Genomic DNA, 6,735 nt, shown 5'->3' with positions numbered 1-6,735 from the left:
TTTAATCTACGGAAATTTTTCTATTCATGTTCCGCAAAAGAAGCTGACTTCCATCTTTCTTAAGGTGGCCTATGTCTTATAACTTGTCGACCTCTTCTATGTGGTGTCGATTCCCATCCCGTACATTGGGATCAAAGCTTTTAACAGTTGCTCAGTACAGCATCTACCATCTCTCTCTCTCATTTAACATTTCATCTCTCTCTCTCTCTCTCTCTCTCTCTATATATATATATATATATATATATATATATATATATATATATATATATATATATATAGAGAGAGAGAGAGAGAGAGAGAGAGAGATGAAAACATGTTAAATGGGATTTTCGGATTTTTAGGTGCTTTTTTTTATATTCCAACCCCATAGATGTGTTCGGCATGGCAAATCATAACTAAATCATGTTTTTTTATTAAAAAAAACGATATTCGGAGCCTAAAAATTTTACAATATTTGGGGCTGTTGTTTTTTCAAATCTCATAAAAACATGGCCATGTTTGGAATCAAATGATCTAAGAGCTGTTACCTATAAAATCAAGCACGTAGATCAAAACTGTACCGTTGAAATTTAATAATAAAACAAAAAAACCTAAAAAACTCAATATATATAGAGAGAGAGAGAGCACATTTGGTCCTTAGTTTGATAATAAGATAATAAAAAAATGTGAATGCATCAGTGTGTTTGTCTGTTTAAGATTCCTTTTCTAGAGCTACATTGTGTACCCCATTTAATTACCATTTCCATCATATCACTGCTACTGAGAGACAGTTGTTGAGCGTCGCACCAATGCTTAACTGGATAGAATTGACAGTCCGCCCCCTTGAGGGCTACTGGGCTACATTTATCTGTGGTTGGCCTCTAAATTGTTGAGACCCGCAATTCTAGAGATTGGAAGGGATTTTCTTCAAAGTATCATTGAAAGATTCCCAACAATTCATAAGTTGAAAAGGTTGGGTGTAGCACTATCTTATATCATAATCACGTTTTAAGCCTAATAACGGGCTCATGAGATTATCATGCAATTTTATTTTATTTTTTTTAATGTAATATAAAAATGCGATTTTCAATCTTATATCATAATCACGTTTTAAGCCTAATAACGGGCTCATGAGATTATCATGCAATTTTATTTTATTTTTTTTAATGTAATATAAAAATGCGATTTTCAATCTTATATCATAATCACGTTTTAAGCCTAATAACGGGCTCATGAGATTATCATGCAATTTTATTTTATTTTTTTTAATGTAATATAAAAATGCGATTTTCAGAATGCTCAGCGATCTCAGACAACAGCTTTCTACAACACTTTGTTCACAGTCAGCTGTACACTTTAAGATGGACATGACAAGTGGACTCATTTTCTTTCACTTTGTTTCCATGTTAGAATCTTGATGCATGTAACAGACTGAATAATAATGTTGAAACACATGGAAATTCTTGTTATTTGCAGGAACCACCATTCACATACTATGTGTGGAGATGTTAAAGATACCATGAATGTCTGCAGCTAATGAATTCCAAAGAAAATTGCAATGGGTGTCAGTTAAAGACACCATCTATGTGTACAGCTCAGAGAAAAGAATTTAGCATTTAGGCAAAGCCACACTGCTGAAAGGAAGAGATCTTAATCAGTAGGTAAATATCTGCTAAATTCTCATGATACATGTAGATGTAAAAAATATCATTTTCCAACTGCAAGCCTACAACTTATGATGGAAGATCAGGTGCAATGTGATTGCACACTTTAGGTATGCTGCTGTAACTGATCACCCTCAATCTTTGGGATACATACTGTCAACAGCAGATGGAGGGTGATCAGGTGAAGTTGCACACCAACAGTGTTTAATCACATTGCACCTGCCCCAAGGGGGGTTGGCGTAGTGGGTTGGGGCCTTGGCTGCTAGACGGGCAGTCAAGGTTTGTTTCCCAAATTTGCTTCTTATCTCCAAATATACATACTCCACTTGTACACTAGTAGCATGACAAGATGCCAACTTGACTCTTGCATCCTTTGTCTGGCTCAACATATCAAAACTCCTTTAACTACTGGCACAAATCTGCTGCTTAGCAGTTGAACCGGCTTAGTCTTATACCCTGATTCTCGATTTCTTGAACCTTCTTTTTCTTTTCTTTTTGAAAGAGATTTCTTGACCCTTCTGGCTAGATTTTGTTTTCCATTTATCCTGTTAAAGTTATTAGGCTTTTTTTTTATGCTACGCCAAGGGTATCACTGAACGCACATTGGCAGGCCTCTAGTTAATAAAACCTTTGAAATCCTTTCCGCCCATCAGGAAGTACATCCAGCTTTGACCTTGTGGCGATGGATACCCCTCAATTGAGATCAGGTGCAATGTGATTGTACACTTTAAGTGTGCTGCTGCACCTGATCACCCACCATCTGCTGTTGTGCCCCACATCTGATATATAGGCGACCGCAATCCCAGGGATGGTGGGTGATCAGGTGCAGCAGTACACTAAAAGTGTACAATCACATTGCACATGATCCTCACTCCGAGTTTGTTTCGAGCTGCAGTATTCTCATGTCAGATGACAAACCACGGTCCTCACTAGCTAAGAAGGTGGGAGCCCTTGCAGACTTATCCAGGTAGCTAGTTGTTGACTGCCTATAATTGGTAGAAGTATTGACTATATTATGTGCATGTTTAGAGCTTAGACAGTGTATTAAATTAGGAAAATTGTTTAATGTGCCTGAAGAATTTAGTAAGGTTCTTGCCAAACAACTTTTGGTTATATCATCACCTAAACCCCTTGACCTTGTGACAGACGTTTAATGTGGAACCATATAGGGGCAGTTGATAGTACACCCAAAACCTACTGCTGACATTATAATCCCTTTATTTTATCTTGGATTCATATCACTCTGCTGGTAGTAAGACTAAACTGGTTCCTTTTGCATGCATAAACAACGACATTGACACGAATCATGGATTGACAGCGAACATTTTCACCAAGTTCACTTGTGGTAGTAGGGTTTATCAATACAGATCAACCATTCTGTGCAGAGAACAAATCCCATCATCTCACATATGATGGCACCTATCCTACATTTGATGTTATCCTTACAATCAACAGTTAGAATTAGTTCACATTCTTGCCTCGATGTAGACCATCCTAACAGTCCAGATGCATCGGTTGGACGGCTAGGATCAACATAGATCCACCGAGATTATATGTCAAATAATAGAATCCTTTTTGTTCTGTGCAAGATGACAATCAATGACACCATCACGAAACCCTGATTCTACCATACATAGGTCTTGAGATTCTCTACTTAACAGGGCATACTATATTCGCACTAAATCTGGTTTTTGGGAAATGAACAAGATGTCAATTACCAACTTTAGTTTCCCACAAGCGTTCCGCTCATCTGGTAGGGGCCACTCGAGAGAGTTACCAAGTTGACAAGACGTCATGAGTTCGAAACCCAGAATTGAACATCCTCTGACGTGAGGCAAAAGCTGAGTGTAATCCCTGATGAACACATAGGACCTGGGGTTTTAAGACAACGAACTTCCATGTTATTTGAACTTGGATCTTTTGTTCTTCAGATTTGGATATAAAAAGCTCCGAACTGGATCAAACTATTTAACTATTAAACCTAAAAGAAGCTCATCAGATCTGGGTAAATGCACAATTAATTAGTCAGGCGTTTGAGTCAGACCCGATTCTCTAACCACAATTTTGCAATAGGGGCGAAACCAAATGATTTGGGAAAAAAATTGAGGTTTCTTCTTATTTGAAAGGATCGAGAAAGAGAGAGGGACCCATTTATCTAATGAGATATGCGGCTCTTTACTGAATCTGACCAAATGAGGTTCGAATCGGTTAGCTATCTAGCCCAAACATATTACATAATTGTGATGTACATCACCGATCCAAGAGGTTAAAGTCAAGTCGATTCTGCAGGTTAGCTATTGAGCTATGCAAACACGGTTCAGATTTCAGATCAGAGAATACATTGGAGAGTTAAATCGGATCCGAGACAGCCAAACTTTGCAAAAGCCCCTTCTTGAATCCGACCCATTTGCAACCCTAAGCTGATGCAATATCACACGCAACTTGGTCAAACTGGGTCATCCAACATTGAACCAGTTCACTTTCTTTTTGTTTTGGGGTTCAACTAAAATCAGATTCCACGACGAAGGACGAACGAGAATTGGAAAGCGCCCCATAGCATCAGATCATCACATCAACACTGAAGAACATCCAGTAACATCAGGCAAAAGGCCTGCATGTCGTATAATTTGCAAAGTAGAAGGTCCTAATTGAGTCATGCAATCTCACCAACCAACAATAGTTCGCAAAACAGAGATGGCTTTCCTGTTTTTGAAACTGTTATCCTTGAATAATTAGGTTTACACATTGCTTGAGTGATCTTTAATCTTCCCGAATGGCAGCAACAGTCTTCGGTTATTTCTTTCTTTACATTGAAGAAACAAACGAACGATTCAGTTAATTCCCCTTTGATACACTTCTTTACAGTCGAAATATGCAATCTCACCAACCAACAACAGTAAAAAAACACTGGCTATAAATAGTCAGCTTGTTCAACATTGCATGGAAGATCACATCATTCATTTAGTGATCACCATGTACTAACTAGAAAAACAGGGAATCAAAGTCAAAATTGAGCATGCTGGGGGTAGTGTGTAACAATGGATCAGCATTATACCTCAAGCCACATGGGTGCTGGCACCCCAGTGATGTTGGGACACCCATGAACGTTGAATCAAGCTTCAAAAACCTGTGTCGTAGCATATACAGACCAAGATTGGAACCACTAGAAAGACGTGTTATTTCCAATGCTATGGACAAGTAGTGAAAGGGCCAGACCAAAGAACCAAAGAAACCTCAAAAATCTCCCTCTAGATAAGTCATTTTCTAGACATTGTGTTACACTAGCCGGCCGCAAAGCACATCAGAGGGAGATGGTAGGGCCCCTGTAAAGTCCCCTCTGAATCACAAATCTATCAGGGGGTTGATACCCTTCTAGCCATGCAAATTCTGAGGCCTTGATGCCAGTTCCTTGAAAATATTTAGAACTGCAAAACTTTGTTCAGGGAGACTTGCACCAACATAGGTTCCATGGGCTTAAACAGAAGAGCCCCCACACACACCAGGAGAGACGTCTCAGCTGAAACATTCCAATCAGACTGATGACTTGATTGGACAAGCCGAATATTATAGATCACATATGACAAACAAAATCATTTCTTTGTGCCTATGCATCTATTGCATTATGCATGAACCAAAACAAGTAGAATCAGTCTAATGCCATCTACTTTTTTCAAGACATCATGCATATTCATGCTCATTAGCTGAGCCATGTAGCATTACCGTAATTGGGAACCAGAACCATTTGAAATCACCACATTGTGTTCCAATAGAATACATAAAGATCCAGTGAAAAACAGTGTACAAGCAAAGCAAGAATTACCAGGCAGGTCCTTTCTTGGAGATTTACAAAAATATGTGCAATCCCGGCCTTCCGATGATGAGTAAAGGGGGGATAGGACATCAAGAACTGCACAGCGGGACAAGGCTTTGAACCAGTGGATATTTCCACCCGATGTTGGATAAAGAGTGGTGGTGGTTGAACATGGTGCACTCATCTCGCCATCTCTAACAAGCTTTGCCGGCTGTACTGCAGTGTCAACAAAATAAAACCTTTAAAATAGATCTGGAACTCTCTCCATAGGTAGTTTTGACAGTGTATCAAAAGATTTCATGCACAGAGTATGATGATGACACTATCAAAGCAACCTAAAAATGACAAATTGAGATTATAATTTGATAAGCAATATCCTTGTGCAGCAAAAGAAAATATGAAAGTACACCATCAAAGATGTTCAAAAGCTACTCTGGATTGAGTGCTTATGCAGGCTTCTGCTGCTCAAATAGGATCCATAATCCACACAAGCCTGTTCCCAGTTTGGGTGCTTCCAGCATGGATATGAACCTATGTCACATGGACACTCCATTTTGCCCTCCATACCCATGTCGACACACGTCGACACCTGGACATGCCATTTTATCCTCTTACATACAAGTTTGTATTCAATTTATAATTTATAATTATATTTTCAGTATATAATATATATTTCAGATATAGCATATATATTTAGGTTATATTCAGTTTATTTTTGTATTTATGTGATATTTAATATATATATATATATATATATATATATATATATATACATATAACCGTGTCCCCATACGTGAACCAAAACAAGTAGAATCAGTCTAATGCCATCTACTTTTTTCAAGACATCATGCATATTCATGCTCATTAGCTGAGCCATGTAGCATTACCGTAATTGGGAACCAGAACCATTTGAAATCACCACATTGTGTTCCAATAGAATACATAAAGATCCAGTGAAAAACAGTGTACAAGCAAAGCAAGAATTACCAGGCAGGTCCTTTCTTGGAGATTTACAAAAATATGTGCAATCCCTGCCTTCCGATGATGAGTAAAGGGGGGATAGGACATCAAGAACTGCACAGCGGGACAAGGCTTTGAACCAGTGGATATTTCCACCCGATGTTGGATAAAGAGTGGTGGTTGAACATGGTGCACTCATCTCGCCATCTCTAACAAGCTTTGCCGGCTGTACTGCAGTGTCAACAAAATAAAACCTTTAAAATAGATCTGGAACTCTCTCCATAGGTAGTTTTGACAGTGTATCAAAAGATTTCATGCACA

This window comes from Nuphar pumila, chromosome 12, assembly GCF_984573655.1.
Source record: "Nuphar pumila chromosome 12, dmNupPumi1.hap1.1, whole genome shotgun sequence".
In the NCBI taxonomy this organism is placed as follows: Eukaryota; Viridiplantae; Streptophyta; class Magnoliopsida; order Nymphaeales; family Nymphaeaceae; genus Nuphar; species Nuphar pumila.
The sequence above is the reverse complement of the archived record's forward strand: the minus strand, read 5'-3'. Positions refer to the sequence as shown.